Raw genomic sequence first — 25,333 nt, 5'->3', positions numbered from 1 at the left:
CCGAGCATTCAAATCATCGAGAGTGCAAAAATTCTCGAGCAAAGGCATTCTAAGCGAAGAAGTAAAGCAATCCATCAATTCATTCATCCCTAAGGCAGATTGCGATATTTATAGATATGGCATCTTCATCCACTCATGAATTTATTGCAAACCCTACTGTTGTTGAAGTTGTTAAGTGACCTAGACCCATTTTCCAGCTAGTTCCTGAAATTGCAAAGAAAGATGATAGCATAGGTGCATTTTCTCAAATCCCTAAAGGAGTAGTATATGCTGAAGACCCTAGGATGTATATACATTGTCATATTGATGAACTAGGTGATAATGAGATCAAGAACATGTTTAAAACTATAATCTGTGATGAATCCAGAAATGTCAAACCTGAACACAAGATAGTAGAAACCCTAGGTTTCACTGAAATTCTTAGTATCCCGAATTTCCCCAAGGATATCATAAGGATTGTGTTAAGAAGAGTACATGGTGAATTTTTCTGGTTAGACTCTATTCATAAAATCACAAAAGAAGCAGTAAAAGCTGTAACAGGGTTACCCTCCACTAGTAATAGACTAGACAAAACAAAGAAGGTCTCAAATGACACAGTGACAAACCTTACTGGTGCAACATTTGATAAGAGATCTCTAAGAGTAAATGATGTGAAAGATATAAATGTCAGATTTATAAGAATTATCTTAGGTTATAAGGCTACACATGCAAATAGGTTAAACTTAGTTTCTAGCCTATGTATCAAGAGTGCCTATGATATGGTCAATGATAATGCAAGGATAGACATATGTGAATGGCTTAAAGATGAGTTGATAGACAATTTGGGAAAGATCAAAAGAGACAAGAAAGGAACATTTAGATTTTAAAACTTACTTGTTTGTCTGATGCTATACATAACCAAACAAGTACTCGATACTCGTGCTAGAGATTTTGGATTTGATATACTGGTAGGAAAAAAACTATCAGATCTATTGAACAATATGGGAGAGAACAGGGAGAAAAACATAAATGAGCATTTTCAAGCACTAAAGGCTCAAATGAAAAATAGAGTAAGGCTATCACAAGCTATTGTGGACAAGTTTCAAAAGGAAATCTGTTTTGTGATTAAGAAAGTTGAAATTTGGATGGAGGTAGTTATCCCTAGAACCATCTGGGTAACTGAAATGGGCTATGAAACAGATGACAACATCATAGAAACTTATGCAAAATCCCTCCTTGAAACTCGTAAGGAACCGTAAGAGAAAGTATTTGGTAGTGCAAAAACAATTGAAAGCACAATACAATTAAGGAAAAGAGTTAAGAGAGGAGAAGCACAAGTTAGAAAAGGATCCCGACAGGCGAAGGCAATCAAGGAAGATGTGCTAAAACAAACTGGTATAACTGAAAATGAGTTGGAAGCACTTCAACTGGAAACTCATCTTTCACCGGTTGGAACTTCTTCTAATAGTGACATACCTGTTGTATTCAAGAGAGTTGAGAGGAAAAGAAAACCTTCACCGGTACCTTCTCCTACACCAAAAAGGACAAGATAGAAGCAATAGGCAATAAGGCCTCCGACAAAAAAGATGACTCCTAAGAAGAAGGTGAAACAAACTATTGCTCCTATTGACAAACTTCTTAGCGAAATAACAGAAGATGGTAAGCTGAAGAATATCAATAAAATGAAGAATACACTATCAGTTGATGATAAGGAAAGTACAAAAAATAATGTAATTTTACACTTAGATATATACAAGAAATTCTTAATGGAAGTTGTCGATGAAATTCCAAATGACTTGTATAGGCGATTAGAAGCTAGAAGATTATCTATTGTTGAACTAGATAAAAAGATTAAGATTGAAAAATTACTGGCAGTGCATCCAGTTAACTCACCTAATGAAATAGACAAATTAATCAGTGAGGCTATCCGGATAGTGTTTTCTACTGCTCACCGACATGTAGCATTAATGGTAGACAGAGTAAAGGAAGTTTTTGAGGAAACTACTGATGGATGGGATATTTTCTTTGTGGAGAAAGAAAAAGAGGAAGAATTACTCAGACCTATAACTATCAAAGTATATCAAAAGGACAAAGATAAGGGTAAAGGTAAGGTAGGTGGACCACCAAGTTTTAAAATAACTAACAATATGCCCCCACCTCCTTCAGATACTCCACCTGTTGATATCACTAAAAATCAACCTACCACTGAGAGTATGGATACTTCGGTAGAAGATACAAACCCTGAATCATAAATTTTGTATATAGTAAATGTAGATACTCAGGAAGTTAATGTTGTGGTTGACAGAGAGGCCACTAGGGATAAGGAGAAAGATGTGACTACTGAGTCACCGACTGCAGAGGTTGAGTTAAACAAAGAAAAACCTACACAGGTAGAGCAATCGGCAGAGGATACCACTAAGAAACTGGTAGATACAATAGATAAACCATCTGAAGAACCGACTAAGAAAAGTTCAGAGGCACAAACTGAGAACCCGGCAACTGAAAACTCAGAGAAACTGTTTGAGACATAATTGGAGAAACCCAAACCGGTACACGTTGAAGCATAGGTACAGATAGAGACAGTGCCACCGACCCAAACTAAAAATCCTAAACCTTTGTTTGTGGAAATGCAAACACAGACAGACCTACCAGAGGTCGAACAAAGCAAGGAAATAACTACAATCGGTAGCGTGGCTATTGTAAAAACTGTTGGACAAACATCTGGTACAACTATGATAGAATTCAGACCTACTAATGTAACTGAGGTCTTATTAGATTCAATAAAGAAGATCATGGAATTCAATGCACAAGCCTATAAGGCTATTGATGATACCATACCAATTCTTAAATTGATAGCACCAAAGTGCAGTGTTGAGAATAAAGATTCTTTAGGTCAACTAGACACATTGTCTAAGTTTATCACCGGCAACCTATTGACAATTGATAAAATAAATGAGGATACATTTAAGGAAAGAATAATAAAAGAAAAAGAGAAATTATTTGAGTATATTGTAAAGAAAAACAAAGAAGAAATGGACACCCTTTTACCAGAACTTGGAGAAATAATCTATGACTTCAAGAAACTATACAGGGATACTTGCAAAACAAATGTCTTAACAGAGGATCTTGACAAGGAAATCAGCAAAGCTCAAGAAAAGATAAATAATATTGCTGACAATTTGATTGGAACATCAGATTCATTTTTGGAATTAGAAAAGAAAATTGCAGAGTAGGAAGAGAAAATCAGGAAACTGGAAAGTGACAAACAGGGAATAAAGGACAAGGCAAAGGACTTAAAATGCAGACTTAGTCCAAGACTAGAGAGTATCTTATTTCCTTGAGAAAAGAAATATCTGAAGCTCTGGTTCCCGGACTGAAGACACCGGAAGAGAAAATGCACATACTCACTAGTACAGTGCAGAGAACACAAGAGGCCATAAAAGATTGCAAAACATTCAACAATGTCATAAATTTAGTTTTGACATATATCTTTCAGATTGTAACCCACCGGTTACAAGAATCCAGGCAGGACTCCACTGATAGCGAGTGACAACCTTTGTCATTGATGTCAAAGGGGGAGTAGTGGGATAAGAAAAATGGTCAGAGAAGGGACATCATCTGCTCAGGGGGAGCATATAGTTTTGGAAAGACAATTTTGGCAGACTATTTTTGGATATCTTTTTGGACACTTTTTTATTTTTCTCATGAGTGTTGCCATCAATGCCAAAGGGGGAGATTGTTGGAAAATGCACACTCCAATGAGAAATTGTAGGTGATTGAAGGTTTTGTCATTGGTGGCAACCTTGCAATCATATGATACCGGCAAGATAGAATACCGGCACTGGCAATGACAAACTCTACACTGGCAGTGAAAGGAAGGATACTGGTACCTTGGCCGAATTCAATTTTGTTTGAAATATATTTTGTAATTAATTATAAAATCATTGTAAGCCAACATGGTGAGTTGTAATATGACTCATATATGTATGAGATCATTGTAAATCATTTTGAAGAGTAGAATAAGGAGATAAGCAAAATTATGCAGACCTAATGTACAAATTATAGGTTAAGTGTTTATGTATGTAGCAGAGCTTAAACCGGTACTAGATCTGGCATAGAAGATGCTAATTTGAAGCAGTACAAGACTTTTGATTAATATAATCCAATTTTTGTAAGTCAGTGTGACTTCTTTTGTAATTGAGCAGTGAGCTCTAGGCACTTGGCCTTCTTGCATGTGCAGGCCCCTATTGTAAGAGTAATATTCCCTTATTGGCCAGTAAGCTAATATTGTGGGTCACAAATCCCACCGAGGTTTTTCCCACACCGGGTTTCCTCGTTAAAATACTATGTTATGGTGTGCTTCTCATGTTGTTGTTGTTATTCTTATTTACTACATTATTTATGGTTTACCGGTACACATTTTTAATATGCTTTTCATGTTTTAAATCAAGTAAATTTACTTACTGGTTAGATACTGATTCACCCCCCCCTCTCAGTATCTCTAGGAATCCTAATAGGATAAAGATTCAATAGGTTCAAGGGAATTCACGGTATTGTCATCACAACTCCGGACCGACAAGTTGAGTTCTAAAAAACTACATTGCGTAAGCATCTCAAGACCAAGAAGAGTTATAACACGATTATCAAAGTTTACTTTAGTATTTAGGGGACCTAACCCAACAAACCTACCACTAGCACCTTCCTCTACTTTGGACTAGACTACATATTATGGTTCAATAGTAACAGGATTTTCATATAAAGTTTTGACATTCATGACGAAGTAGTCATAGTTTGGTGTCAAATAGGTAATGTCTATAATACCCTAAAAATGGTCATCTAAACCATGGGCCCCTAATCTCAAAAACATCACCAAGGTTATAACCCAAAGCAATTAAATCAATCTTGAGCAAACATAATTAATTCTTCAATAATTAAATGTCACATGGCAAATCAATTACTCTATATTAATTAAATATTTATTTAATTAATTAAATCATTCCAAGAATATCATTTGATCAATTATCCTATTTAATTTATTAAATATCCTAGCATATTTAATTAATTAATAAATTTGCCATTTAATCATGCAAAAGGGAATTAATTTATTACAAAAGAGGAATCAATATGCAAAGCAAGACTTAAATTGAAAATAGAATCAAAGAATTGAATTGAGAGAAATGAAACTTGAGATATTATTCTAAATTGAGATAACTTGAAATTAGAAAAGAAATTAAATTGAATTATTAATCATTCTCTAAAATTAGAACTCAAAGCTTATGAGAAAAGAAGTTCAGTTGCATTGAAAAGACTTTTCTTGAATAAATCAAAGATATGCATGGAATCACCTATTTTTATCACAAGTGCATGGAATTAACTGAATTATATCACCAATGCAAACTTGACCTTATAATCTGAATGCATCTCAATCAAACTATAATTGGAATCTATCTCAAGGTTAACTGAATCTGATTTCTCAATTATTTTAATTATCCTAAATTGTGATTTTTCGTGAATAATCTCAACCACTCATTGCTAATTGATATTGATCGTTGGTCTCTCTTTTGATTCTCTATAAATTTAGCCTTCATCTCTCATTCAAAACACCCTGGAGATTTATTGTTATTATGCAGTTTTTGCTCTAGAGTCATTGAAGATATTGTGCTTTTTTGAGATTATTGCATCTTAGTTTAATTTATTTTTGCATATTTACTTCAATTATGATTGCTTGAATTCATTTAGCTTACTATTCATCCATCTAGCATAACCTTTCATCTATCTTGCATCCATTTAGCTTATTCGTGTGTTCATATAGATTAAATCCTTCATCTTGGTGTAGTCTAGTCACTAGTATTGCTTATACAAATCTGAGAGCAAGTCTATACTCGCATCTTTTAGAAGGAAATTGGTCGATTTGTTATGGTTTTATTATTCATGATTATATCTATCTAACCATACATGTAATGACTTAATTGAAGTGTTGTGTCTTACAGCTTACAAATTCTTATTCCACTTTTCGCACACACATTTTTGGTGTCCACCGTGGGGCTGAAGAATACATCTTTTCCGCCTTGAAGACTAACTTTTTCTTATTTTTTGGATTTTCGTCTATACAATTACTGCGAAATATCATATGAGTTTTCCCATAGTGTCGAATGACAAACTGCAGGTATCGTATGATCTCGTATGGATTATCATACAACTCGGTGAGAATTGTCATACGGTACTCTATATTTTTGGTTAAAAAGAAGACTTCATTCTTCAGGTTCCTTATTTGATTTTGATCATACTAATGCAGACACTGGCTTATTGTTCATTGTTTGATAAATTTTCACAGCCTAATTAGTTTTTTTGCAAAACGCTTGTTGAAGAATATGCTTGTCGCACAAAGATAATATGACTACTGATTCGTTGTCTTTGCAGGTTGCCTGAGGAGATTCGAGTAAACATCGTGTATTCTTTAAATTTATTTTTAGGCACCTAAATTGCTATTTGGTTAATGAACAAATCTGTCTTTCGTGTTTTAAGAAAATTCTGAGAGGTAGGAGAGTATGCTCTTGTCTGCATAGACAATTAGAAATCCAGACCCTTGAGGTTTTTTTTAAGTTTGATATTTGTATATCTTTAGTGGGCTTGCCCTCATGAGGAGCCTATAAGGCCAAATCCATTTGAGCTGGTGAGAGGGGAATGACCCAAGTGGGAACGACTAAACGCCAAGTACTCCAACCCACTATAAAATAAACATGATTTGATGAAAATCAAGTCAATGACAGTGCTCGGGAATAGCTCTCCTTTGTACCTTTGGGTATATTAAACCTTGGTTTTCAATGCTGGGAGACCTCTTAATTGAGTTTATACCTCAACACACCGAATGGATTCCTTACTAGTTCCAATTAAAATTAGAAGCTACTCGGTTCACCTCTGAAAGGGGGATAATCTTTGTGCAAGAGAGCTAGTAACTCTCCCAAGACACTTGCCATATCGTGCCCCCATTAGCATTTGGAGTCGGCTAATACGGCATTGAGAATCCATTGTGTGAGACTCAGCGAACATATTCTGATTAGCTATTGGGTGTGTACCTAAGTCAACAAGCAAAGGTTTTCTTCTCTCACCATTTTCCATAAGGTTTGTATGTTGTGATTGGAGTCATTATACATATTGTGTGTTTACTGTGTTTTCGTCCCTGGAACTAAAACTAAAACACCAAAATTAGAGAAAATAATAAACAACTCAGTGATCAAAACTCAGTCCATGTTAAAAACTAGTCCATCAGTCATCAAAAACTCAGTCCATCTCAAAACTGGTCATCGTCGGTCATTGAAAACTCAATCTGTCAGAATTTCATCTCTGTCAAGTAAGTTGTCATACGAGTATTCTGATTTATCATCCTACTACATAACTGTGTCGTACAAAATTTCATCAGGTCTAACAGTTTGTCATCTGAGCCTCAATCATGTGTCGTACAAAATCTGATAAAATGTCATCCTGCTTAAGGAAGTGTCATATGACCTTTGATCTTGTGTCGTACGAGAAAACATTGCATTCATCAGTTTGTCATCTGAGGCATACCCATGTCTTGTACGATCCTAGGTAGCAATGCGTACGACATACTATTAATATCGTCCTGGAGCTATTGAGCTATCGTTTGGTCCTATAAAACTTGTTGTACAAATCTCTGATTTTGTCAGTCCAGAACAACCAAAATTGCCTAAAACCATCTAGAGCGAGCATAAAATTGGTTATCATCATCCTGAGCATAAACAAATCAAAATAGTGTACCTCTGCCATTTATATTGCACGATTTTGTTGATCATCTTTTAGCTAGTTTAATCAACTACTTATCAAACTAGTCACTTAGATAACGTCTTACATAGGATAGATCATTCTTGAAACCAGACTGATTCTTAGTCACTTCTCTCGAATCAAACTAGGTAACTTAGCTCACATCTTACACAAGATAGATCTTTCCTAAAACCAGACTAAATCTTAGTTGCTTCTCTCAATCAATACGTTAAATGAACAACTAGCTTTGAATTTGATCTTGACTTCTACATCACAAACAACTCTAGGTCACATCAGTCAATAAAAATGCTTACTCACACCAGAAGTTCTCGTAAGAAAGAAGAAAAAGGCAAAGGATCATCCATTTCATATTAGGATAATCCATTTTATGTAAAGGACCCGCTCACTAATAAACCTTCATCATTAGATGTACCAGTTTATGATCAACCTTTGTCTCCCACCATACCTAGAATAGAACAAGATTCCCATGACAACTTTAGTATTCATGGCACCGACAGTGATTCCTCGTCAAGTGAATCTGAAGCCTCCGAACCTACAGAAATTGATATACAAAAATGTCAAGAGGATAAAGATTTCCAGAAAATGATGAAAGTTATCATGGTTAGAGAAAAAGAGGACTATTTCCTAAAACTACCAAAACAAGGTGCTAAACTTCCTACTGGCTATAACATTGAGACTCTTGTCACTAAAAAGGAAGAATCGCCTCTAGCAATGGTAAACAAATAATTACAAGCCTTATGGACTAAGATAAAAGAGATGAAAATGATAGGTCTGATACTAATTGTTAAGTACAGATGCCAAGCTAACAAGATGAGGGGAGGGGTGAATCATACAAACTTAATCTTCCATAAAAACAATAGATTCAACCTTGGTAACATATACTTCAACAATATAACCAAAACTGCTAAACATGCAAACTCATAAGCATATAAATATCATAACACTCATAACACCAGATTTAACATGGAAACCCAAATAGGGAAAAACCACTGTGGGATTTTGGACCCACTAAGAAATATACTCTTCTAGAGTATGCTCTGTTAAAAGAAAATCCTGTTAAAGATTACAAACACATTGCTAGATGTCACCCGGTTAAGGGATTTCCCTCCGATGTGTTAGGATCTTCACCTTGTTAGAAGTGACCTTGTTAAAGGATTTCAAACACTCAATCAGAATGTCACCTTGCTAGAGGGTTGTACAAATAAGACTGTTAAGTCAACTCGGTTAAGATATTTTTTGTCACTTTACAAAATAACAATAATAAAATCTATCTGCAACTTCACATCTAAAAATGCTAATGCAGATTCTTATTTGCTCAATACAATCTAGTCATAGGACTTATCTTGTCCATCTGTTGGGCACTATACTCTGTTATTCAAATAGGTGTTCAAGCTTCTGTGCTCAGTAATCACTATGTAGCATCCCTGTGCATACACTTGCCCGCATGCATTGTTTATCAACAGTTCCTTATTTATAAACAATTTGCCAACCGCTTAATCTCCTTGATCACATTTCCCATGATCAATCATAGCCATCAGATCTTCAAACTTGACCAAGTTCAATGTATCCTTTGATCTGAAAACATTTTACCCCGCCTTGGAACTTGCATACATTTCTTGGAACTTGTGCTAGGGTATTGCGGTTCAATCTGCACTATAGATCTTCCTACCGATTTTCCTTTGCCATAGATTCTTTAACAAACTTCATTCATGGCATACCAATCATTTAATCAATTCCATCTCATCAGCTTCCTTCATTAAATAATGCTTTTATTCATTCAATGCATTCTGTTATTACTCGGTTGCAACTTGGTAAATACTAAACTTCACTCAGTAGATATTCTGCCTTCATTAACCGATAGCGATAACCTTAGGGTTTACCGACTAGCTTCCTTAGGGTTTACCGACTAGGTTCTTTGCTCGGTAACATAGTATAGTATTAACCTTACAATCAATAACATATGTATGATATCAAAACAATCTAAACATCATGATCTCATCATTGTCTAACTCGGTAATAGTTGCCCATTGAATAACTTATTCCTCCCCTTATTCATCACATTCTTTTTGTGTCTTTTACTGGCATCTTTATACTCATCAAATCATACTTCTTAAGATATGGCAACATCATACTGAATTAGAAAATCAATTTCTTGACATCAATGACAAAATAATAATATTAAGATAGTAAACATACTTAATCAGTTATATCCATAATCATCAACAACCTTCTCAATATCCTTATAGAAATGCCAACAATCTCCCCCTTTGGCATTGATGGCAAAACCAATTGATTTGACCTAATTGATTTAGATTCAGATTGCTGAAATGCTGAAATGCTATCCCCCTGTCATCAGTCTTCTCCCCCATACATTAGTCTTCTCCCCCTTTGACAACAATGGAAAAAAGTAAAGAACTAAAACATAATTTCTTCCCTTATGAAGTGATTTCCTACTATTATGTGTCAACTTAGTCTCGGTCAGAGCATTTTGTCTTCAATTCTTGTTCCCTGTTATTGTTTCCTGCACACTTTTAGAAAACATCTAAAGTGTGTAAATCAGCATCAACTCCTAAAAGATATTCTGTAGAGTCATCGAATTGATGCTTTCACCGAACTTGGTCAATGAATGGAAGATAGGGATAGGACCCCTAACTTACTTCTGAGATACTCAAAAGTGTCCCTTGGCAATGGCTTGGTGAAGATATCTGCTATTTGTTCCTTTGTGCTAACATACTCCAACACCACTTTCTTCTCTTGAGCTTCTTCTCTAAGATAATGATATTTGATAGAGATGTGCTTTGTCTTAGAGTGCATAATAGGATTCTTTGAAATGTTAATGGCACTAGTATTGTCACAGAATATAGTTACTGGCTCGGTAACTTTCTCATTCATACTTTCCAACAGTTGTTTGATCCATGCTATATTGGTACAATTCAATGCTGTAGCAACATATTCAGCTTCTGCTGTTGACTGTGAAACACATCCTTGTTTCTTGCTAAGCCAACTCACTAGTCTTTCTCCTAAAAAGAAAGCTCCTCCACTTGTGCTTTTCCTGTCATCAATGTTGCCTACCCAATCAACATCAGTATAAACTTTTAAATCAAAGTCATTTCCTTTCTGATATACTAAGCCATAATCTTTAGTGCCTTTCAAGTATCTGAAAATTCTCTTGATTGTTGTCATGTGTGTTTCCTTGGGATTTGCAGAGAATCTTGCAACTATACCTACTGCATGTGTTATATCTGGCCTGCTGTGAACAACATATTGTAGCTTTCCAATCATGGATCGGTAAAGTGTCTCATCAACAGATGCAGATTCATCATTCTTTGATAATTTATAGTTGGTAGTCATAGGAGTACTTACTGGTTTTGAATCCTCCATTCCAAATTTCTTCAAGATTTCCTTTATGTACTTCAATTGAGTAATGAAAATCTCATTTTTCATTTGTAGTATATGTAAACCTATAAAATACTTTATCTCACCGATTAATGACATCTCAAATTCTTTGCTCATTTTATTTCCAAAGTTCTTGCATAAAGAGTCATTTCCACAAAAGATAATATCGTCAACAAATATGGCTGAGATCGGTATTCCATTTTCATCATTCTTCATGTACATATTGTTGTTTTCACTTGTTCTTATAAAACCAATCTTGATTAAATAAGAGTGAAATCTTTCATACCATGCTCTAGGTACTTGTTTCAGACCATATAAAGCTTTGTTCAATTTATATACCTGATCTTTATTCTTGTCTTCAACAAATCCTTCAGGTTGTTCAATAAAAACTTCTTCTTCTAATATACCATTCAGAAATGCAGATTTGACATCCATTTGATATACCTTGAAATTTTTGAAAGCAACATATGCCAACAATGTTCTTACTCCTTCAAGTCTTGCCACAGGTGCAAAAGTCTCACCATAATCAATTCCCTCTTCTTCAGCATAACCTTTGCAAACTAATCTTGCTTTATTTTGAATTACCTCACCTTTTTCATTCAGCTTGTTTCTGAAAATCCACTTTGTACCGATTACATTTTTGTCCTTCGGTCTTGGGACCAGTGTCCATGTGTCATTCTTCTTGATTTGATTAATCTCTTATGTCATAGCATTTATCCAATCACTGTTAAATGCCTCTTTCACTATTCTTAGTTCAAATTCAGATATCAAACATGTGTTCTGTCTTAGTTTGTTCCTTGTCATCACTGGATCATCTTTATCTCCTATAATTTGACTTGATGCATGATGTCTTCTGACATACTTGGCTAATACAGGCTCGGTAGGCTCTGTATGATCTTCTTCATCACTCGGTAACTGAATATTCTCTTCATTTCCTTCAACAATTCTCTCGGTAAGACTTGTCAGTTGAACATAGACAAATTCATCATAATCTTCTGGTTCCTTGGAATTTCCTTCATCATTTCTTTCTGCAAATTCATCAATTTTCACATTTGCACTTTCTACTATTTTGTTAGATGATTTGATCAGACATTTAAATGCTTTGCTTCTAGAAGAATAACCTAGAAATGTTCCTTCTTCACTTTTCTGATCTAACTTGCCATTTCTATCATCTTTGTGAGCATAGCATCTATTTCCAAAGATTTTGAAATAACTTACATTAGGTTTCTTGTCATACCAGATCTCATATGGTGTCTTCAAAGTTCCTTTCTTCAGTTGTACTTGGTTCAGGGTGTAAAATGTTGTGCTTATTGCTTCTCTCCAAAATGTTTGTGGCACTTTTTTTTCAATCATTGGGGTTCTAGCACAATCCACAATAGATCTGTTTCTTCTCTCAGCAATTCCATTTTGTTGTGGAGTTCTCGGTGCAGAGACTTGTCTTTTTATACCATGATCATTGTAGAATAAGTTGAACTCATCAGATGTGAACTCGCCTCCTCTATCAAATCTAAGTCTTTTCAGTTGTCTTCCTATTTGATTTTCAACTCTTGCCTTGTACCATTTAAACATTTGAAAAGCTTTTGATTTTTCTTTTAAAAACATAACTGACATCATCCTTGAATAATCATCCACAAATAATATGAAATATTTATCACCATAATAACTTTGAACTTTCATAGGACCACAAAGATCAGTGTGCACAAGATCTAAAATTCCCTTAGAAGTGTAGGACTTACTTGTAAAGCTTGATCTTGTCATCTTACCCATCTGGCATCCTCGGCATATAGCATTCTCAGGTTTCTCAAGACTCAAAAGACCTCTTACTCAGTGCTTCTTTCTTATCTTGATTAGATTATCAAAATTTACATGACAAAACCTTTTATGCCATAACTAGGTATCATCTATCTTTGCATACAGACACTTATTTTGAGTTGAGTCAAGATCAAATGTATTACCTTTTGTTTGAGTCCTGGTAGCAACTAACTTTCCATGTTTGTCATGAACTTTGACAATTCCTTTCTGAAATTTTATTCGGTAACCTGTGTTGTTTAGTTGTACTACACTCAACAAATTGTATTTCAAACCTTCAACCCAATAAACATCATTGCATTTTGCATTGTTAAGAATTTTTATAGATCCTTTACCTTTTATCGAACATGGTGCATCATTACCAAATCTTACATAGCCTCCATCATAATCTTCTAACATAACAAACTTGTGTTTATCACCTGTCATGTGATGTGAGCATCCACTATCTATGATCCAAGAATCATTAGTATTTATGTGAGATATTAGGGATTTTTCTTCATACCTTTCTTCATCTAATCCATCTTTGATAGCCAAATAAACTACTTCCTTTGTATCAGTTTCATCTGATTTATCATCATTGAATTCCTCATCGGCTATTAGGCATGACTTTCTATCTCTTCTTCTGAAGTCTCGGTGTTCTCTGTAATGATTATCTTTCTGTTTGTCATCTTGGTAATCTCTCTTTTCAGTAGAATCTTTGCCAGGACAGTTAGAAGCCATATGTCCTATCTTATCACAATTGAAACATTTCAAAGGTAGTTTTCCTTTATACTTACCTTTGCCTCTCGGTAACCTTTTGGCTAATAGTGCTTCAAACTCTTCTTGCTTTCTAATTTCCTCATACAGTTTGTGTACTTCTTCCATGTTCATGCGAAATCTTTCACTTGCTCCACTATGATCTCCTTCAGTGTACTTACTCATTCTATCATTGTAATCATTAGATTTACCAAGATGAAAAGAATTGAATGCAGACTCAACTTTATTTACCGAAGACCCACTGTTATCAAAATTACTTAACTCAAATGCATGTAGCTTACCAATAGTAGCATCGAAAGAAACTGGCATATTGGGTACAGACCTCAATTCATTGATTGCAAAGACTCAAATTGCATAAGTTGGTAGAAGGGTTCTTAACAACTTACTTGTTATATCCTTTTCTTCAATAGTTCCACCTACTCCTTTGATTTGATTTACAATCTCCTTTAGTCTTGTACTATACTGGGTTATGTTCTCACCTTTATTCATCCTCATAGATTCAAGTTTCCCTCTTAGACTATCCACTTTTTCTCTTTGAACATGTTCATCACTACCATACACAGATATGAGCTTGTCCCACATTGCCTTTGCATCATTGCAGCCTTCTAGATCATTAAACTCTGAGTCGGTCAATGCAAATTTTATTTCAATCATTACTTGGATATGTTCTTGCTTTTCCTTTATATCTTCCATTGTCAATGGATAGGTGCTCGGTGTAATGAAATCATTCTCTAGATAATATACAACATATTCTCCAACTCCTGATAGGTGCAGCTTCATCCTTTTCTGCCATGTAGAGAAACTTGACTTGTTCAGCTTCGGTGCATCCCTCTTATACATCTTTGGATCTTTTCCTCAAGTACCTTTAAACTTTTTCTTCCGAAGTCCAAAGCTCTGATACCAATTGCTAGGTCTGATACTAATTGTTAAGTACAGATGCCAAGCTAACAAGACGAGAGGGGGGGGGGTGAATCATACAAACTTAATCTTCCATAAAAACAACAGATTCAACCTCGGTAACATATACTTCAACAATATAACCAAAACTGCTAAACATGCAAACTCATAAGCATATAAATATCATAACACTCATAACACCAGATTTAACATGGAAACCCAAATAGGGAAAAACCACTGTGGGATTTCGGACCCACTAAGAAATATACTCCTCTAGAGTATGCTCGGTTAAAAGCAAATCCTGTTAAAGATTACAAACACATTGCTAGATGTGACCCGGTTAAGGGATTTCCCTCAGATCTGTTAGGATCTTTACCTTGTTAGAAGTGACCTTGTTAAAGGATTTCAAACACTCAATTGGAATGTCACCTTGCTAGAGGGTTTTACAAATAAGACTATTAAGTCCACTTGGTTAAGAGATTTTCTGTCACTTTACAAAATAATAGTAATAAAATCTATCTGCAACTTCACATCTAAAAATGCTAAAGCAGATTCTTATTTGCTCAATACAATCTAGTCATAGGACTTATCTTGTCCATCTGCTGGGCACTATACTCTGTTATTCAAACAGGTCTTCAAGCTTTTATGCTTGGTAATCACTATGTAGCATCCCTATGCATACACTTGCCCGCATGCATTGTTTATCAATAGTTCCTTATTTATAAACAATTTGCCAATCGCTTAATCTCCTTGATCACATTTCCCATGATCAATCATAGCCATCAGATCTTCAAACTTGACTAGGCTCAATGTATCCTTCGATCTGAAAATGTTTTACCCCACCTTGGAACTTGCATACATTTCCTGGAACTTGTGCTAGGGTATTGCGGTTCAATCTACGTTGTAGATCTTCCTGCCGATTTTCCTTTGCCATAGATTCTTTAACAAACTTCATTCATGGCATACCAATCATTTAATCAATTCCAGCTCATCAGCTTCCTTCATTAAATAATGCTTTTATTCATTCAATGCATTTTGTTATTACTCGATTGCAACTCGGTAAATACTAAACTTCACTTGGTAGACATTCTGCCTTCATTAACCGATAGCGATAACCTTAGGGTTTACCGACTAGGTTCTTTGCTCGATAACATAGTATAGTATTAACCTTACAATCAATAACATATGTATGATATCAAAACAATCTAAACATCATAATCTCATCATTGTCTAACTCAGTAATAGTTTCCCATTGAATAACTTATTCCTCCCCTTATTCATCACATTCTTTCTGTGTCTTTTACCAACATCTTTATACTCATCAAATCATACTTCTTAAGATATGGCAACATCATACTGAATTAGAAAATCAATTTCTTGACATCAATGACAAAATAATAATATTAAGACATTAAACATCCTTAATCAGTTATATCCATAATCATCAACAACCTTCTCAATTTCCTTATAGAAATGCCAACAATCTCCCTTTGTCTATTATAATGCCAACAGAAAAACAAGGATAAATCTCCAAAACCATACTCTTGAATACAATATGCCCATTTCTATTTGATAAAAACCTATACATGCCTCCATTTCCTTCACGAGTTGAGATCCCAAAATTTGACAAATATGATGGTACCTCAGATCCTCAAGATCATGTAAGAAAATTTTGTGCTTCATGTATGGAGTTCATGCATGAACAAACATATCTCATGCGCCTTTTCCTGAGGAGTTTAGGAGGGCAAGCTATGGAATGGTTCTCAAGTCTACCTAAGGGGATGAGAAATTTTCAAGAATTAATTCAATTGTTCCTACAACAATACTCCTATAGCATTCGACACCCCATTACTATGATCGAGCTTTGCAATACCAAATAGAAAACAGGGAAGCCTTTTCTCACTTTCCTCCAACGTTGGAGAAATATGTTCTCTAGATATTCACGGCCTATTCTAGATTCTGAGAAAATGGATATATTTGTCTACAATCTGATCCTTGAATTGAAATATAGTATCCAGATGCAAGTGCACCCATCATTCAACAAAATAGTAGATAATTCTATCTGGATGGAAGATGTGCTTATAAAGAAAGGAGATATCTCACCTTGGAAAGAAACACAACTAGGATCTAGCTCTAAAGAAAAGAATAAGTATTGGAAATATGGAAAAGACAACAACAAAAACATTGTTAATGATGGAGTAGTAGACACTATTAAAATAAAATCAAAGCCCATGATATTTAACTTGGCTAGTGGCACACAAGCACTCAAAGCAGCTGAAACTACAACAAAAAACCCTCTGAAGAAAGTAAAAGAGTGGTTCAAAGAGAAACCTTGGCTTTCGAAACCTAAACGTGACTTCACTCCTCTCAAGGAATCATACGAATCCACTTTTAAAACTTTACTGGCAAATGATCTGATAACGTTACCAAATAATTCTAGGTCATATGATCCCGAAGTCAAACAAAAATGGTGGAGAGAAAATGAATATTGCAAATACCATCAAAATGAAGGTGATAACACAAACAACTACATGAAGCTCAAACATGAGATTCAATATCTCATTGATACTAGCAAAATTGTTGTCGAGAATAATGCAACCAATGGTGATCACAATGCTTTTAAGGATCCCTTACCTATTTACGAACAAGGTGATTCCTCAAAGACAAAAGGAGGTGCCAAAGTTAATTACACCTATACCAACAATGATAATGTTATCAAAATGATCGAGTCTTCCCCACTTGAATATTGCAATGTGATTATAATCAAAGACAAACAACATGAATCACAACATGCAAATGCTATGACCCGTGCTCAAAAGAAAGTCACTCTCAAGGGAGCTAGTTCTTCAACTCCTACTCAAATGATTTCAAACCTACCAACCTCGTCAAACAAACAAACAGATACAACATTTGCTAAATTTAAACAGCTAGCTTCATCATCATCCTCTGGATATAGAAATGTTGAACAACTGAAAAGAACAAATGCTCAAATCTCCATCTTTGAATTACTAAAAATATCTTCTGCTCACAAAGAGATATTGGACAAGGCCTTGCTCACCACTAATGTTCCAAAAGATTTAGATATTGACCAGTTTCAATCTATGGTGGGTCATCTGACTTCACCTCACTATCTGACCTTCTCTGAAGAAGATGACAACTCGCTAAATCATCCACATAACCAGTCATTGCACATTGAAGCTATGATCCATAAACACCGAGTTAAACATGTTTTGATAGATGGAGGTGTAGGGTTGAATATCTATACTTACAATCTGCTTACACAACTAGGATTTTTTGAAAATGTCATTGATCTGGCCAAGAAAATAACAATTAAAGTCTACGATAAAGAAGAAAGGACCTCTAAATGTCTGGTATTATTACCAATCAGGGTGGGACCTGTAGAAAGAGATGTCATTTTCCAGGTACATGATCTTCTTCTGTCATACAATATCCTACTGGGTAGGCCATGGATTCATGAAATGAATGAAATGAAGGTAGTTCCATCTACATACCATCAATGCTTAAAATTTCCTTACAACAGAGTTGAAGTCAGTATTCCTGCTGATACAAATTTCCCATGTAATGCATTGACAAAAGGTGTTGATACCTTTGTGCCTCATAATAGAGAAGCCTCTACAAATAAAAGTTCAAAAGCCCTGATGAAGGACTTAGAAAAGAAATTGAAGATTACAAATATTGGCATGGATGGATACAAGATAGAACAAGTACTTTCTTTAATCTCTCTCCCTCCATCACCAAAACAGTTGGGCAAACCATCAGAGGCTATGAGGACACAAACTTCAAATCCGAATATCATATATGATGGTACTTTTGTACAATCTTCTACTTCCCTAGAAGATGAAATAGAAGAGGATGTTGTTTTTAAGTGGCTTTTCAAGGAAGATAGTGAAAACAAGGAAGTACGACATTGTGAGATTTCCCCAACACAATATGGTCCCAGCTACAAAATGATTCAATGCAAGGGATATTTAGGTATTGGTCCCCTAGGCAAACATCAAGAGGGTATTATTGAACCTATTCAACTGCAAAAAAAGTCTACAAATTATAAAGTTGGACTGGGATACAATCCAAAAAAGACATCAAACCAAAAACATGCGTCTAAGTCTAAGTGGAAGAAAAGGATATCGCCTTCAACATCACAGGAAGTCAACACTCAACAAACTCAAGCAGAGTGTGAAAAAGAACAAGAAGAACTAGAAATCGAGAGAGAAGAAATAACCAGTACTCAAGTTTTGATGGTAGCAGCTACAACACTACACGGAGTAGAAGTTCCAGAGGATATGAGAAGGGAGGTAGAAAGAATCGGAGAATTGTTTGCACCACTGAAAATTTTAGTCACATACACTGGTAGGTAACAAGTGGATGATTCAGAGACTGACTCAAACGAGTATGAATGGGGTTCAAACCACCTCTTAGATACATCCATTACAGAAACTCTAGAAGAATCTAGTGATATCACAGATGACACTCAAGAGCTGATGCACTTAAAGCTAGAAAAGGAGATACAGGAAATTAGACTAAAAAGACAAGAAGACTATGAACAAAGGTTGAAAGAAGGAAGAATATACAAAAAAAATTCATCTATTATATACCCCTCTAATAAGACAGAACATGTTAGGTATGCAACTACACAAGAATAATTGGAAGCTATAGAAGCAAAACCAGTCATTTGTCCAGAGGAAGCTGAATGGAGTAGATGACAACGACTCACAAAACCATCAAGGTTATGTCAACGGATATGTTAGATACAAATAATAAATGAACCAAATCTTGAAGGAACTTGCAGCATTAAAGATGTAGGTATTGATATCATACATACATTCACTCAATCACTTGAAGAACACTCAAAAACTTCATGTGATGACTCTGACAATAGTCCTATTTATGACAATATCTACTCAGCATCAAACTCTGAATCCGCTTACATGAATGATGAGAACCTGTCTACTAATCTTGTTATTGTTGAACCATGATATGTAGTCTAGCTTGGCATAGAGAACGATGCTACAAGTAGGTCTATTAGATTAGGTCAACTAAATATTAACATGCACTTTAATAATCATGTTCTAACTCTTCTTGGTCTCGAGACATTTACGCAAGGTAGTCTTCTAGAACTTGACTTTTTGATTCGCAGTTGTGATGACAATATCGTGAACTCCCTCGAACATGTCCAAACTCTATCCTTGGTACATCCTGAATTAATTGATTGTAGTCTACAAGACCAACCTATGAATGTACCTATCTTTTCCAATGAATACGCGCTAGCCTATTACCTCAATGCAGTTGAACCCATGGACTCTTCCACCAGCGAATAGAGTGAAAACATGATTGAAATAGACATCAAGTATCTTACTTGCAAAAATCATAAAAGTAAAGATAAAATATTTGATGGCGAAAACCACATTTTGGCGATGTCAGAAACTAAAAAAGAGAAAATAAAAGACGTACCTAAGGGTGAAAACCTCATTGAGGCACCTGAAGGTGAGATACTTGATATACTGCCAAGTCACTTCTAGGAAAGGTCTTCTATATTGATCGAGCCAACTCAGCTAGTAAATATTAGGAGTCAAGAGACACCACATATCATTCACTTACCTCAATCACTATTAGTAGAAGAATTGAAAGATTTCACTAATTTGTTTTCAGAAAAGAAGATCAATTTTGCATGGACGTACTCTGATATGCCAGGCCTGGATCCTAATCCTATCATGCACCATCTTTCTATCACACTGGGAGTTAAACTAGTCAAGCAAAAACTCTGCAAGATGCATCCTCATGTGGCATTTATAATCAAAGATGAGCTAGAAAAATTGCTAAAAGCTGGATTTATCAGAGCTATAGACTATGCGGAATGGATTTGAAACGTAGTACCTATGTCAAGGGCAGTTAAATCTATTAAAGTTTGCATAGACTTCAGAGATCTCAACAAAGATTGTCCGAAGGATGACTTTCGATTGCCAGACATTGATATGATAGTCTATATGACTGCTAGGTATGAGATGTGATCGCTAAAGGATGGATTCTCTAGGTATAATCATATCAAAATAGCTCATGGGGATCAAGAAAAGACAACTTTCACCTGTGCATGGGGAACCTTTTGCTGGAATGTCATGCCATTTGGGCTAAAGAATGTAAGAGCAACTTACCAAAGAGTAGTAACTGTAGACACCTAAAATTGTCATGTCTAATTAAATAAATATTTTATTTATTTAATTATTTTAGCCTAATTCTTCTATTAATTAAATAAATCTTTATTTATTTAATTAATTCATTTATCCTCTTCTAGCCTTATTTCTCATTTAAATAAATACATTTATTTATTTAAATTGTCCTTTTCCTAAACTAAATAAATATCTTATTTATTTAATTAATCCCACTTCTTCTATTAATTAAATAAATATTTATTTAATTAATTAATTCATTAGCCTTTTCTACCTATGACACATGTCATTCATCTCTTAATTCCTACACTACCTACCCCTTTCATTATTTTATTATTTCCTCTACCTACCCTCTAATCATAGCCGACCTCTTTTACACCTCTCAATCTTATCCCTCCATTTCTTATAGTGTCTTCTATATAAGGAGATGCTTCCTTCATTATCAAACCCTGGTTGACCACTTGACTACACTATGCTTTTGAACTTTCATATGCGATCCTACTTGCAACCACATTTCCATTCTTTGTTGAGCTCTTGTGCACATAAAATTTGAGAGAAAATATATCAAGCAAGATCAATGGAGATAGGAAGAATGGAGATCCAAACCCTATTGGACATGTGATGGTATAATCTTTGTGATTTCATTTGATTTGCATTGTCTTAGGTAATCTTCATATGTTATGGTGGATCTTTGTTGTTGTTAGGCTAGGGTTTTGTGGTTGAATTCATTTAGTCTTTCAATATTATCATTGTTGTATCCATTTTCACCGTAAACATTTTGGCACGCCCGGTGGGACTCTTGTCCCTTTTGCATTTAACATCCTTGTTGCATATTTTGTGTTTTCAAGTTGCAGATCTGACATTTTCGAGTGTATTTTGGTATTTTTGCGTCTGAGCACTTTTAGATTGCGTTTTGGGTTTTCTGTTGCGTCTGCGACATCTGGGATCGCGTCTGCACCCTCAACAGTTTTATTTTTTTTGCAGATTCCAGAAATCGCGTTTGTGTTCCCTAATCGCATCTCTAGGATTTTCAAGCACGTCTGCATCCAGAAGCCATGTCTGCATTCCGGAATCACGTTTGTGGGATTTTCAGGCGCATCTACATACAAAAGTCATGTTTGTGTTTATGGTAACCAAGTCTGTGTGCACTTATTTTGCATTTTGGATTTTAATTGATTCAAGTTTTTAGTCATTCGGTTTTTCAGATCTAGTTTATTTCGAGCTAATATATTCAGATCTAGCTAATGAAATTGGTGCAGCTTGTCTTGAAAGCAAAATCATTTTGTCAAAGGCCCCCATTTCACAAAGTCTTTTGGATCTAAAATTTACCTAACTTGTGTGCTTGCAGGAAGGGGTGATCATTTCAAACAATCCAAACTACTAACAAATCTTTATTGCAGGACCTTGACAAGGGTTTTTGATTTTTATTAAGTGCCTTGTTTTCATAGACTACCAAACACTTCAATTGGTGCACTAAAATTGAATCATTGTCTTTTGTGTCTTGAGCAATAGGCTCTTTTTGTTTAATCTTTAGAGGGCCTGTCTCCCCATGTGGTCATTAGGACTACTAGTGAGGAGAGAATGACCCAAGTGGTAGCAAAAGAAAAGCCATCTTCTTCCAAACCACTATAAATAACTGTATTCATGGTGAAAACTATGAATAGTGTGTGCTGATTAGTTCATACCGACACTATGTCTCCCCATAAACTCGTTTGATCAAATTTATTTGATCATTTGTAGGGCGTAACCCCTACCGACTGGGAGCCTTCTATATTTATAGAGTTGAAAGTGCTGCATGTATGGCCACATGAGCGGATGCCCTTACTAGCACCTTTTTGTTTTAGAAGCCCAAATCCTTCTAGTTGTTGGGGCAGGAGGTCGGACCTCTGGTAGCAGCCCACACACATACGGTTCTTAGTAGAGATACAAAGTTTGCCACAAGGAGTTTTTGTGGGAACTGATGCTTGGCTGCCCCGAGAAGTGAGTGACAAGGGTGGAGCCAGTGGGGTCAAGCATCTAAGTATCCACTCTAAATAGCGTAGCCTCGGGGGTAAAACCCCATGTGGGATCAACAACTATTGTCTTGGCCAGCCATAAGAATTGTGCTTGACTTTTTTTAAACAATCAAACATTCAAGAGCAAACATCAAAACATTGTGTCTTTCGTGTCTTCAAGTGTATGCAAAACAATTTTACATCAAATGACGCACTTTTTTTTTTGGAGTCATTTTGAGTCTAAACACTTGCAAACATTGAGTCCTCATCAATACTGTGTCATCTTGTCACGAAAAAATAGTTAAACATTCAGATTTGGTCACAACAAAGCAACTTCACAGATTGAAAAAAATTGCACAAATTTTGCAGAAACGCGTCTGTGTCTGACATAATAGCGTCTATGTCGTATAACCACGTCTGTGAAGGGCAGAAACGCATCTGTGTTCTTAGAATCAACATTGCATTTACAAAAAATCTCAGACTCACGTCTGTGTTAAACAGAACCACGTCTGCGTCAGGAAATCATGTCTGTACAGTATACAGGCACCTCTGTGTTCAAAATTAAAAATTTTTTACAGTCCAGCAAACAAACACAGTCAGTTTTGGAATTCTTGAGCTTCCTAGGTTATTTCTCCAGGGTTTCATCTAGCATTCAACCTATCTTTGGGTCTTACAAAATCCATCATTTCTTTACACCTTACATTACATTCACATTTGTCTAAACTTGAGTCAAAAGGTCACTTGCTTGTCCTCATCACACTTTGTCAACACACTACATACAACAACATTTTGCTAAGTGGTCCCTCATCAAGGTCTATCACCTTTGGGTCTCATTTGGTCTTACTTAGAGTCAAGGTCAACTTACCTCATCAAGAGAAACTATCATCTCTTTGGAAGCCACACCTACTCTACTACATACATACTTGGTCTTACACTTTGGACATTGCAAGTACACCTCAGATTCATTTACATTCCATCCAAACTCTTGGTCTTTCATACTCTTCCCATTTTCATCTAGTCTCACACATCTTGGTTAATACCTAGTTCATGGTTGAAACTCATTCCCAAAAATCTAGGAGAGAAACTAAAGGGGCTCAAGAGTCCACAAACATGAGTTCCTATGAGTATGACAATGATGTCTTTTTCAATTCTGATCATACTACATTACCTGACATGGATGCATATAGAAACATTCCAAATGTTGAGAACATGGACACTACAAACAACAATGATACACACAATGACAATATGGACAACTTTTCAGTACATTCAACAGAAGTGGAAGACACCATTATGAATCCTCATTTTAATCGATTAGCTGAGGAAATAATGAGGAGAGATAGACAATACTTTCTACAAGTGATGGCACAAAGTGGAGCCAAGATACCTCATGATTTTGACATGTCTCAAATAATGGAAAATTAACCTTTGCAACAAACTCACTCCAACATGGATCAAAGGAGGCCTAATAGTGGAGGCAATAGAGGACCACATCTTGTGCCTGAATCACCATCATCTTTGTTTCAAAAACCAGAGGTCCCATACACACATGGTCAAGCATATGATACTCATCTTCATAGACCATTATGGAAGTCTTATGCAGAAAAATAAACTCAAGCACATGCTAATGCTAAAGACCTACCACCAAAGCAATTGGATATCCAAAGGCATGCTCAAAATTTGGACACAAGGAAACCTCACGTCAAATTTGGGGGAAACACACTAGAACAAACTCATGACATGCCTGTAGAGTATGGTATACATGGACAAAGCAGATATTCCATTCCTCAACATGACTTTATACCAAGTGGTCCATATATGCAACATCACTATAGACCTCCTCCATATGAACATGTGTATGATCAATATCATCCATATATGCAACATGCTCCTCCAATTGGTGCCTCAAGCATGGGGTATGGTCCAAGAAGTCAATCTCCACCTAAGAGCAATTTGGAACAACAGATTAAGGACTTGCAAAAGAAAATGGAGGACATAAATACACCGAAGCCAATTTACGCAATGAGAGACATATGTCCTTATCCATTTGACAAGAACATTCCAATGCCTCCATTTCCTACACACTTTGTGACACCTAAGTTTGATAAGTATAGAGGAAAAGGGGATCCTAAGGCACACATAAGATAGTTTTTCATAGCTTGCATTGAGGTAGCTTCAGAAGAGGCATATTTGATGAGATTATTCCCACAAAGCTTAGGTGATCAAGCTATGGAATGGTTCTCCCAACTTCCACCTGGTATTAAGTCATGGGGTGACTTAGCAGAGGCATTTATTCAACATTTCTCCTACAACATAGAGACAGACATATCAGTCACTACTTTGTGCAACACCAAGCAAAGGGATGGAGAATCTTTTTCATTATTTTTACAAAGATGGAGAAATCTAGCCAGCAGATGCTCTTGTGAAATTCCACAAAAACAAATGGTAGAGATGTTCACCCAAAATGTTAACAAAGACATTGGCTATGATCTAAGGAAAGCTTGTTTGTCTACCTTCAAG

This window comes from Cryptomeria japonica, chromosome 3, assembly GCF_030272615.1.
Source record: "Cryptomeria japonica chromosome 3, Sugi_1.0, whole genome shotgun sequence".
Taxonomy (NCBI): domain Eukaryota; kingdom Viridiplantae; phylum Streptophyta; class Pinopsida; order Cupressales; family Cupressaceae; genus Cryptomeria; species Cryptomeria japonica.
The sequence above is the reverse complement of the archived record's forward strand: the minus strand, read 5'-3'. Positions refer to the sequence as shown.